Source organism: Myripristis murdjan, chromosome 2 (genome assembly GCF_902150065.1).
Source record: "Myripristis murdjan chromosome 2, fMyrMur1.1, whole genome shotgun sequence".
Classification (NCBI taxonomy): Eukaryota; Metazoa; Chordata; class Actinopteri; order Holocentriformes; family Holocentridae; genus Myripristis; species Myripristis murdjan.
The window spans coordinates 5,211,029-5,223,128 of record NC_043981.1 but is presented as its reverse complement, the minus strand read 5'-3'; positions in this window follow the sequence as shown (position 1 = coordinate 5,223,128).

Genomic DNA, 12,100 nt, shown 5'->3' with positions numbered 1-12,100 from the left:
ACACATCCGTAAAAACTGTCGTCTTTATTTCAGAGGTAAATTGATAATAGCCTGAAAAGGTGATTAGCAAGGGACCCCAAACAGTGGGGTTGAAATTATATAACTGTTCAGCCTTAATTTGACTGCTTACTGTCATTACTTTTGCTACTTAGGCACATTAATCGGAGCTGACGTTAAATTGGAGTGACACACCCCCAGCTGAAATAAAACATCTGCCGGTGAGTTTATTAAAAGATAGGCTAGATGTTTGTTCTGGCGCTGACACTGGAAAGCAGTAGCCTACATTTAAATAGGTATAACTGATATAGGTTGGTTGTAGATAAAGATCAGCTGTGCTGGTGAGTCGCTGTCACGGCACCCGTTAGATTAAAAATGACTGAGAAGTCGGCAGAAGTATAACTCATGAAAAGAATATTTTTTCCAGCGGATATTCTAGTAACAACATGATTGAGCTAGCAAATCAGTTTTGTGTTGCTATATGCTGTAGCCTATTTTTTTAGTTTTGGGGAATCACAATGTCTAGAAAACATGATAAGCCCAAGTTGGCTGGCTGACAAGGACTAGTTAAAGTCAGAAACGGAAAGAATTCTAGCAAAAAAAAAAAAAAAAAAAAAAAACTTTGATATTTTGAGAGCTAAATGCCCACAGTATGAATACATTTTGATTATACATTTTATTTTGTTGGTAATAGCTGTATAATCGCATTAAAACACTGGAGGGATGCTAACGGATTCTTCAGTTATGCGGCCAGCAACAAGGCGCTTGCGTAGTTCCGTGACAATAATAACGGTCAAGCACACCCTCTCCTGTAATAATGCTTAATTCCAACAAATGAGAAGGAGAATTTGAAGTTTGGGTATTGATATGAATTTGATATGGCCACCTGGGGTCTAAGAATAAAAAATAGACTTTCCACAAACATGGCCAGAAAATTATTGGGAAAGAGTCCAGATAACTAGGATGTAGAAAAATGCAGGTGAAACAAAAAGCCGGACAAATTGTGTCTGACCCTGTTCATCCCCTCTTTAAAACATCCATAAAACTGGCCTCGGGAGGGCGCTATAGAGCTGCTGCAGCACAACAACATTTCCAAAGAGTCTCTCACAGCAAATGCAAGTCTGCTAAAGACAATTCAGCCTGGAGCCATGTCTGTTATTGTTGTTTGTGCTCTGCATGTTGTGTCTTTATTCTTGTAGATATTGTGATTTACTGCCAAGTGTTTAACCCCCTTGTGAGTTTGTAGCCTCTACTTCATGTTTCTGCCAGTCCTCTCCCAAAGCAAGCAGCAAAATGAACACTAGTAAACGGGCCAAACATTGAAACATGTATGTACACAGCAAATTGTATTTTTGGTGTTGGTGAAATTTAACTAAAAGCACAGTAAACTGTACTCTGAACAGAGTCACATCCCTTATATGTAACTCTAAGTGAACAAACAGTTGGTGTGAAAACGTATTGATGTTTCTCTCTGTCCTCCAGCCCCAAGGTCTTTATTCAGCGGTGAGCCGCTGCTACACTGTCATGGCGAAGATATGTCACCACATTAGCCTAACCAGTCATGGTTTTAGTTAGTCTAAAACTTTAAACTTGATGGCAAAGCGTGTACCGGTTGTGATAAAAGTTGGAGGCTGTTTCACTGCAGTGTTATCTCAGCTAAACTCGACCCTGAATTTGGCGTACGATTTGCCAACTTGGGCGTCGCGGCTAAACAAGCTAGCGCGAATACAGCAGCGTTTAGGTTGCGGGCTGCAGCATGAAGTTAGCGTTAGCCAAACTGTGATAAACAGCCCTGCAGTCTGTATGGCGACCACAAACAACGAGTTTTTGTTTATTAATATTAATATTAAAAAGGACAGACAGCAGGCTCAGTGTCCTCGGCCGTGCTGCTTGACGTTATTTGGCCTCAAGATGCTGATAAGGTACTGGCAGACTTCTCTCAAGCTAATAACAGCGCGTCGTCTTACTGTTGAGTGTTTGAGCAATAATGTTCTGTAACTTACTAAAATATGCTAATATAAATATGCTAAAAAATACTAAAAATGGCATTGATTCATTACCTGTTTTAATTGTGTTTTTTGCATTCATGACATCCAGTTTAATAGTGAAGAGTTAGTTTTATGGTGGTATTTAAAATTTGAGATGTTCTCTCTGACAAACCTACGGAATCCCTAAAGGGACATATATACATTTTATTTCCTCCGTTTTCTTGTGATAACAAGATAATTTTCCTCCATTTTCCCTGTGATAACGAAAAAAATTCCTCCGTTTTCTCGTGATAACAAGATAATTTTCCTCCATTTTCTCGTGATAATGAGATATTTTTCCTCTGTTTTGAATGAATGAATGAATTGAATGAATGAAACGTGATAGGGATCTGAGATTTCCATCACACGTGACATTTCAGTCTGTGTCAGGCCTTGATTGAAGTGATATGTGATGCGGTGATCGATATTCTCCTGCTCCTCTGACATTGCTACACTGAATGATGTTTCCTGCAATGATTTAATAGACTAGACCAGTGGTTCCCAACACAGTCCTCAAGGCCCCCTCCGCCCTGCAGGTTTTTGTTTCAGCTCTACTCTTGCACACCTGACCCAGTTAAAGCCCATGCACCTTCATGCATGCCCTGCTCAGGTAGATCTGGCTCAGCCGGTCAGCATGAGGCCCACATGGATCAGGTGTGAAAGAGTTGAGCTGCAGCAAAAACTTGTAGGGCAGGGGGTCCTTGAGGACTGGGTTGGGAACTACTGGACTAGACAATCGTTTTGTTTTCTCGAGATCTCGAATTAATTATCTCGTTATCATGAGAAAACGGAGGAATTATCTCGTTATCACGGGAAAACGGAGGAAATAAAATGTATGTATGGGTGGGCCTTTAGGGCTTCCATATACAGTATATATATATATATATATATAGATAGATAGATAGATAGATAGATAGATAGATATATGTGTATATATATATCTATATATATAGATATAGATATAGATAGATAGATAGATAGATAGATAGATAGATAGATATCCCTCAAATACCTCAGTTTAAAAGTAAAAGAGGTGGTTGACATGATACCTTAATTTAATTTCTTTCTGATTTCTCCTAGTAACACAAATTTATGGTGCTTTTCCACTAGCACCTACTCGGCTCCACACGGTTCGCCTCAGTTTCGGTTGTTTTCCATTACAATTGAGTACCACCTCATCGCTGGTGGAGTCGTCGTAGCAAGGTGGCCCCGCCACCAAGCACAGAAAAATCTCCACCTCTTCATTTGACCACAATACCGGTTTGCATGCCATTTTTGTTGGTGCTAGTGGAAAAGCGCCATTAGTCTGCAGGCTCAACTGAAGGTGTGCTCACCTTGAACTGTTATCATGCAAATCATACTGTACGGCATTTGGAACCAGTCACTGGTCCTGGATCCAGAGATGCCAGAGCCATTTGACTGGGGCTGGAAAAGGAAACCACTGGGTGGCAGCCACTCTGGACCATTCTCCCTGAAGCAGCAAAGTCTTGCCATGAGCTGATCCACTGCAACTGCCAGAAAGGGTGCACTGGATGGTGCTCGTGTGTCAAAGCTGCACTTAAGTGTACAGATCTCTGTTTTTGTTCAGGGGATTGTTAATATTTTAGATCATTGCCATTTTGTGATCCTGACATGAAAGGACCGTCGTGTTGTCTGTTTGCCATTTCTCCATCCCTTGATGGTTTTTTTGTTTTGTAAAGCGAGAAAGAGGTCATTTTTTTCTCCCCCTTTCTGTCTTAAATACCCTTTTTGTCTTCAAGGCTGGGATAGTGATATGCCAGCTCTCCTGTTACTGTTGCACCTCCTGCGCACCACATCAAGAGGCCAGAAGAAAACACCCAAGGTAAGCTCAGCACAGGCAGACAACCATCTTCTGAGGTTTGTTGAGGTCCCTGATAGCATTGACTTTTGGGCCACATGTGGCATCTAGCTGGCACCTCTGGCTGAGATGTGATAAGGCAAAACACATGAGGGCCTTATCATAACCACATTGGTTTGGCCATACCCTCAAAACTGGAGGGAAGTTCTCCTCTGAGACAGTTCTGTAAGTGAAGCACTTGGCCCAGATACTTTTTCTTTTAAAAGCAGCTTTTGACTATATTATTAATTTCACTACATATAGGCCACCTGAAAACTCTTTTCCTCTCTGAAAGGACTCTGCCAGGGTACTTTGTCTCTGGGCTGGGGCTGTCTGTGTCTCTCCGGATGATTTCTTTTGAAGTTCTGCATTTTCTTTCTCATGGTTTTTCATGTGTTTGTGTAAGTTTGTCGTGTTGCCACAGTAGTGAAAAGCTTTTTTGCATACACTGCAGTTCGCAAGGTTTTCATTTACGTTTGTGAAATAGCTCCACATGGCGCTCCTCTTTCTCTCTGCCATCCCTGCACGTGTTGTCTGTTTGGCGCTGGTTGTCAGGGTGCGAGCAGCTGTGCATGCACGCGACGAGTTCACGTGACACGAGTCACAACACTGACAGCAGCAGTGGATGGAGGGAAAGTATGCATATACGTATTTACGACAACAGCGTGTTGTTTGCACACACAGTTCTACTCTTTTTGTAATAATGGTTAACTTACAACAGAGAAACTGAAACTAGCATCGATCCTATTGCGCTAGAATCGATCTGGTATCGATACCCACGTGGTATCGATAGTATCGATATTTGGATCGATCCGCCCACCCCTCTTGACCAGGACCTTATTATTTTAAACCGGCTCGGTAAGTGAATTAATACCTTTTAAATTTTGTTGAACTAATGATAATAAATGGCGATTTTATTCTCACTAAGTTATGGTTCCACAAAACCTTTGGTCTTTGGAGGAGAAAACTATAAGATGATTAGCCAAACAGAAGTCTGTTCTTCTTTAAGACGTGTGAAGGCGGTGACTAGACACAGGCTTATGGCTGCGTTAGCATCTTCGCTAAGCCTGCTGCGGATGAAAAGGTTTGATTAAACTTTAATGATCTCTAAAGTCTGATTTTGCTAAAAGCGGTTTTATCACTTTAAAACGCGAGCATAACGTCGCTAACTTTAAGCGCTGCTAACATTGTCTGCTAACACAGCACCTGTGTCTATATGATATTAGCTGCTAACATTAGCTGCGTTAGCAGCTCCAGTGTGGTATATAAATTATATTTGCTGCTAACGTTGGGTGCTAACACAGCTGAGGCTTCCATGTCAATGGTCCATGAGATTAGCTGCTAACATTAGCAAGTAACGAAGCCAGAGATCTATGTGCGGCGCACCTTCCCGTCCACCAACATGAATGTATAGTCGAGTAGCCGTCTTTCACAATTTCTATGTGCTTCCCTTACAGTGCAAACATTTCACTCGCCTTTGCCCCCAAAAATGTATGTGTGCAGACCGGGAGAGTGGTTTACAGAGTAAAGATCACAACCTATCTTATCTGCGGTCGTTCAAAAACTACAAATCCCACAATCCCCTGGCTGCAACGAACAAATCACAGTACTTTTCTGTAGTGATGCAACTGTTAGCACCCGAGTCTTTTGTTGAAAGCCCAAGAACAAACCAGAGTAAATCTTCAGTTCTCAGATGAAATATTTATTATGGTCTCATATTAAGTAAGGCAGCGCTGGGCTCAGGGTGACACAACCAGTTTCACGCGAGAGGTGAAAAAAAAACGCGAGAATCTCAAAATGAAGTGGCTTGAGTTTATTTTTTTCTTTCTTTTTTTTTTGAGTCATTTGAGTTCTGGTGTAAAATAGAGTATATATGTATTGTATTGTATTGTATTGTAAAGAATGTAATACAAGTTTCACTCATGTAAACAAATATTGTGTACCACACTAATTATATTTCATTTCATCTTTTTGCAAGCTGTGGTGATTCAAAATCAGAAAACATTGGTGAGAATTTCCCCTTAATAATGGAAATTAGGAAGACCTCAGAACAAAATAGCCTCAGAAGAAGAGCGGTTAAGAGGGTAAAGGCTGTATTTGATGTACTTGAGACTCAATGTGATGGTGACCAGGACCAGGAAAGGCAGCATGTAGGACAGGGTGCAGAGTCAGCATGTGAAGAGTGTGAACCTGAAATTTTTGATGATGCAATGCGCGATGATGATGATGACACCCACAACAATGATGATTCAAGGGAGGGTGATCTGGTCTCATGTCTGGCAGGGTGGACAGTCAGTTATGGGATTTACTTAATTGCTTTGTCTGCCCTTCTGGCTCTGCTGAAAATTAATTTTCCCTCCCTCCCCAAAGACGCTAGAACTCTTCTTGGGACCAGTGGTTCTAATAGGCCACACATGGTAGCTGGGGGCCACTTTTATTCCTTTGGTGTGCAAAGTTTTTTGATGAAGACGTGCAGAAAAGTCTGGTCCAAAACCCCTGACCTTCATACATTAAAACTGCAGCTGAATTTTGATGGCATCCCACTATTTCACAGTAATTCAGTGCAGCCTTGCCAATACTTGGCATTATTCAAGATGGAGGAAGCCATTTGTTATTGCTTTGTTCTGTGGCAGATCAAAACCCAAATGTCTGAATGAATATTTGAAAGACCTTGTGGCAGAAATGCGCAGCCTGAGCAGTGGTTTCAACATCCATGGCAAACAGGTTTTTTGAAAGTTACATCTGTCATATGTGATGCACATGCCAGAGCTTTTATCAAAGCCATTAAGATGCACACGGGGTACGTTGGCTGTGGAAAATGTACCCAAACTGACCTGTACATGAAAAGCCTAATGACCTTCCATGAGAACAATGCCCCTCTTAGGACAGACATGTCTTTCAGACAAATGTCAGATGAAGACCACCACACCGGAACATCCCCTTTAACTGATACATCTATAGATATGGTTGGAACCTTTCCGCATGACTACATGTATCTTGTGTGTCTTGGGGTAACACGGAGACTTTTAGATCTTTGTTTAAGTACAGGACCACTCTGTGTTCGTATCTCTTCTCAACAAACTCGAAAAGTGTCAGATTTACTGGTTTTGTTCCTTTTGATTTTGCACGGAAGCCAAGATCACTAGATGAAAGGCTCAGGTGGAAAGCCACTGAGTTGCGTCAATTTTTGTTATATACTGGTCCTGTGGTACTCTATAATGTACTGGCTTCACCAGTGTATAGTAATTTCATGCCGTTGTCAGTTGCTACATATATTCTTCTCAGTCCACAGTACTGTTATGCGTTGAATCAGTTTGCTTACACATGTCTTGTGTCCTTTGTTGATCACTTCATTTGATTGTATGATCCTGAATTTGTGGCTTATAATGTACATGGGTTAGTGCATATCTCTGATAATGTTAAGCAGCATGGAAATTTGGATGAATTTTCTGCTTTTCCATTTGAAAATTACCTCTGGCCCAAATAATTCTGCACCTGTCTGAAATGGACAACTACTACAATTGTCTGAGATGATTGTCTGAGAAGAGTTCTCAGAAAGGAACATGAAAATGGCCCTGTTCCACCAGTATTTTCTGGACTGGTTACTCAAGAAGTTCTGCTTAGTGGCTCAGTCATTAGGACATCAGAACAAAGTGAACATAGTTTGTTCAGTGGAGGAAGTTGTCAATTATGTTCAAAGTCAAGCACAAGAAGCAGTTCTCCAAACGTTTTCCTCTGAAACTAAGGAGTCAGAAATTTGTAAAACATAAATAAATAAATAAATAATAACAAATAAATAAATAAATGAGTAAAAAAATAAATGAAAAATTGTAAAAAATCTAATAAAAAAAAAATTAAAAACTCTTACAAAATCTCTAGTAAAACAATACCAGCGTCAACTGGATTTTTACTATGAAAATTATTTTAAAAGATTTGAGTTTGATCCTTTGAAAATAAAAACAGTCGACAGCTTGAAAGGTGGAGAACTACTGTGTTGCATTTATATGCCTGTTCAGATGTTTCAGCTACAAGTCAGGTCAGAAATGATGACACAGTACGAGGTTGATCTGTTTGTATGCACCAGAACATCCCATTACCTACCTGTGTTCAATGAAATCTGTAATATTACCTTCATAATAGGTTGTACTGTTGAGACGCTGTACTTTGAACATTTTCATGCATACTGTACAGAGGAGCAAAATTATGAAAATGCTCTGATTTGTATGGAACAGCTCACCTTTTTAAACTCTTTGACAAACAGTAGAGAGCGCACATTGTTCCCTATTGTCACATTTTTTTTTTTTTTTTAATGTTTGTAAATGTTGGTATGTGGTGCATGTTTTAAATAAATGTGTTTCAACTAAGCATGACCTCATTATTTGTAGCAAGCCTTATTTTCTAAATATTTTTTAGTAATTCAGAAGAGCAATTTTTAAACCAATGTCTAACACTACATAAAAGTGCTGAGGAAAACAAACACTTGATAATCACACTAAATTTTTGTTGAGGCACCAACTCTCCAAAAAGAGTTAAATTAACACTCTCGTGTGGACCTATAGAGACACTGTGTGCCACAATGATAATGGATAATACCAATACCAGACCATTATGTTAAAGACATAAATACAACTGTAATTTGAAAAAAAAAAGAAAATGCTTATACACTATCTTTGCATTTTTCAAGGTTAAAGGTTCAAGGATTTTGCCTGCATGGTATGCACGCTGCCGGTGTTATGCCAAGGTACGTATCCCTGAAAAAAATTATGTCCCCTGTCCAGTTTTGCCGATTAAAACATGGGTTTTCAATCAAAGCAACTGCTTAAATTTGTTAACACTAAGCCTAAACCTAATCCTAACCCTAACCTTAACCCTCTGCAAAAGCTCGTGGATAAAATTTGACCACTAAAACATCGAAGTTATGCCCTCCTTGAATGTATGCCCGCTCCTGTCGGCTCCCGCGGACAGGGGACACAATTCTTATCGGGGATACATACTTTGGCACAACACCGGCTAGGCCACTGCTACAGCCCCTGTCTGCCATCAGTGGTGGAAGAAGTGTTCAGATCTTAAGAAAATTTCTTTAGTCCGGTAGCCATGTTGGACCGAATGGCTGCGTGAGTTCTGAGCTCTCCGACTACATCCCACTTCTAAGTTATTTTTTGGTCACTTCACGCCAAACAAACCCACTATATTCACAAGCAAACAATGCCAGAGACAAGGGGAAATAAGGCAGCCGGAACCCTGAAAGATGAAGACATTCGCATCAGACATTCAAATCCATTGCGGATGTGGTGAGAGCTTTGTTACGTGAGGAGTTAGACACTAGCATGCAACAGGTGACTGACAAACTTGACGCCATGCAGGCTGAGTTGGCCTCTGTAACCACAAGAGTTATCTCGGTTGAGGGCGAGCTGGCTACCGTGAAAATGGACACTAAGAAAACCTCCACTGCTCTTTCCAACTTGCAAGAAAAGTTACAGAGCTTCTAACAAAAAGATTGCAGACCTGGAGGACCGTAATAGGAGGTGCAACATCCGAGTTTATGGTTTGCCGGAGAATACAGAGAAGGATGTGCCAGTGCAGTTTTTGGAGCGGATGATCCCTGTGTGGTTCCCCGCTTTGAAACACCCGCAGCCCGAAATTGAACGCGCTCACAGGATCTTCAGAGGCGGTCCTCCGAGGGAAGGAGAGCGGCCGTGGGCCTTCATATTTTGCTGTCTCCGCTTCTCTACAAGGCAAGCCATCCTCCGTGAGGTGAGGAAGCACCTGCCCTCCGTAGGCAACAACGCACTCAGGTTTGCTGCTGACTTCAGTGACTACACAGCCAGACGCTGCCGGGCCATCTCACGAGCGATGGCCTCTGCCCGGGAGAAAGGTATCGATGTTTATTGCGACGTTTCGGTCATAGACCTTTTTTGCTTGAAAAAGGTCTATGACCGAAACGTCGCAATAAACTCTTTGTTCTGGAAGTTGGCCAGTGTGGGGGAATTTATCCTTCAATTACTTTGGACTGGTTTGTCCTTTTCCGACGCACCTACCCGAGGAATAGATGTGCGAAATTTTTTGCTGTTCCTATAGAGGTAAATATAAATTCGGTCGAAGATCCTAGAATACTGTGGGACGCAGTGAAGGGATTTATTAGGAGCTACACTACACTATTTGCATCCAATTTACGGAAAGAGCATCTCTCTAAACCGGGAGAATTAGAGAACCTCTAGGCTGCCTTGGACTCCTCACTTCAAACTAATTACACTGAACAGACAGCTCTGAGGATGAAAGTAGTCAAGAAAGAAATTAATGCCATTCTTAGACAGTGATCAGAATTTCTCATGCACAGGACAAGACAACATTATTATTTTCACAGTTCTAAACCTAGTCACTTATTGGCTATGAACATTCGTTGTAATGAGCAGTTCGCAGATATCCCTTCTATCAGAAGCCAACAGGGGGAGATAACTATAGATCCTGAAAAGATTAACAATACTTTTAGATCATTTTATCAGGACTTATATAGGTCAGAAATCACTCTTGATAATACAAAATTTGAAGCCTTTCTTAGTCAAATTGATTTACGATATTTGATGGAGGAAAATTCTGTACAGCTAGCGGCCCCAGTCACCTTAGATGAACTTTAAAATGCAGATTCTGATATGCAGAGGGAAGGTCACCAGGACTGGGCGGTATTCCACCAGAGTTATACCTGACTTTCTGGGATCTCTTGGGCCCCCTTTTACTGTTGATGATTCCACACTCAATAGAGCAGGGCAGGATGTTAATTCAGCCCTTATCTCCTTACTGCTAAAAAAGGATAAAAACCGTATTTTCATGACTATTTACATTGTAGATTCTAACTGAAGGCATCAAAACTATGAATGAACACATGTGGAGTTATGCACTTAACAAAAAACGGTGAAATAACTGAAAACATGTTTTATATTCTAGTTTCTTCAAAATAGCCACCCTTTGCTCTGATTACTGCTTTGCACACTCTTGGCATTCTCTCGATGAGCTTCAAGAGGTAGTCACCTGAAATGGTTTTCACTTCACAGGTGTGTCCTATCAGGGTTAATTAGTGGAATTTCTTGCTTTATCAATGGGGTTGGGACCATCAGTTGTGTTGTGCAGAAGTCAGGCTACTACAGCCGACAGCCCTATTGGACAACTGTTTAAAATTCATATTATGGCAAGAACCAATCAGCTAACTAAAGAAAAACGAGTGGCCATCATTACTTTAATACCTTCATGGTCAAATAGCTGCTAGGAAACCACTGCTAAGGAGAGGCAACAAGCAGAAGAGATTTGTTTGGGCCAAGAAACACAAGGAATGGACATTAGACCAGTGGAAATCTGTGCTTTGGTCTGATGAGTCCAAATTTGAGATCTTTGGTTCCAACCGCTGTGTCTTTGTGAGACGCAGAAAAGGTGAACGGATGGATTCCACATGCCTGGTTCCCACTGTGAAGCATGGAGGAGGAGGTGTGATGGTGTGGGGGTGTTTTGCTGGTGACACTGTTGGGGATTTATTCAAAATTTAAGGCACACTGAACCAGCATGGCTACCACAGCATCCTGCAGCGACATGCCATCCCATCCGGTTTGCGTTTAGTTGGACCATCATTTATTTTTCAACAGGACAATGACCCCAAACACACCTCCAGGCTGTGATAAATCTAAAGAACTGTCACAAGTTTTTAACCACCTATTCCAACAAATGAGAAGGAGAATTTGAAGTTTGGTTGAATGAATTTGGTATGGCCACCTGGGGTCTAAGAATAAAAAACAGACTTTCCACAATTATAAACATGGCCAGTAAAATTATTGGGAAAGAGTCCAGATAACTAGGATGTAGAAAAATGCAGGTGAAATAAAAAGCTGGACAAATTGTGTCTGATCCTGTTCATCCCCTTTTTAAAACATCCATAAAACTGACCTCGGGAGGGCGCTATAGAGCTGCTGCAGCATAACAACCTTTCCAAAAAGTCTCTCACAGCAAATGCAATAAGTCTGCTAAACTGGTAAAGACAGTTCAACCTGGAGCCATGTCTGTTATAGTTGTTTGTGCTCTGCATGTTGTGTCTTTATTCTTGTCTATATTGTGATTAACTGTCATTTGTTTTAACCACCTTGTGAGCTGGAGGCAAATTTCCACATCTGTGGATAATAAAGCTTATTTTACAACGGAGCCTATACCAGGGATTCTGCATGTTTATGATAATTCC